Source organism: Galeopterus variegatus, unplaced genomic scaffold (assembly GCF_000696425.1).
Source record: "Galeopterus variegatus unplaced genomic scaffold, G_variegatus-3.0.2 Scaffold2904, whole genome shotgun sequence".
Classification (NCBI taxonomy): Eukaryota; Metazoa; Chordata; class Mammalia; order Dermoptera; family Cynocephalidae; genus Galeopterus; species Galeopterus variegatus.
This window is the reverse complement of record NW_007729015.1, coordinates 214,003-214,837: the sequence shown is the minus strand read 5'-3', so window position 1 is coordinate 214,837 and position 835 is coordinate 214,003.

Genomic DNA, 835 nt, shown 5'->3' with positions numbered 1-835 from the left:
TTATGCCAGTGGGGGATTTATGTATTTTGTGAAACATTATTTTAGATCATTCCATAAAATAAAATAATGGTCCATGAGTAAATAATGTTTCATAAAATTTATGAATTCTAAATTAATCAGCAGTAGCCTCACTAGTTTGCTTTCGTGGGCTGTTTCTCTGCACTGAATAAAATTCAATGTAACTTGGGTGGTTAAGACAAGTTGTTTAATTTGCTCAACTTCCTGCTTGAGCAATTTAATAAAGTGGTTCCAATGGTTTCTTGAAACCTAAACAAATTTTTGTTGTGCTGGGTTTTTTTTTCCTACTCAACAACCCATAACCACATACTCTAGGTAAAACTACTTAAAAAGAAAAGTTGTTATAACTCTTTTTATTAGCTCCCCTGAGACAAAAGTGACCAATAATCAAAGTCCAACTCTCACAACCTCTTTTAAGGCAGATTTACTGGCCAGGTCCCTCTTTAATAGCAACATTAAATGGCCAAGTTAAACATAGCTACAGCGAAAGAACTGTCATGAATATTCTGCTGTACATGTACTATTTGTTGCATTGTGTGTATTTTATTTTTTTGGAAAAAAATCCCCCCAATCTTACCTTGGCTTACTTAAAAGTTACAGTTTCTCAGTTGCATCTTTTTCCAAGTGAGGAAGACAAGGATATTTGTTTGGCAAGTGTTAAGGAATCTTTTTGGGCCTTAAAGGGCAATATGATCAAGTGTCTCCCAAAAAGCAATCCAAAAGACAAGTAGGGAGAAATATTTGCAAGAGATATGATAAAGAGTTAATTTATTTATTATTTGAAGAGTTCTTACAATCAATAAGAAAAAGACCAACA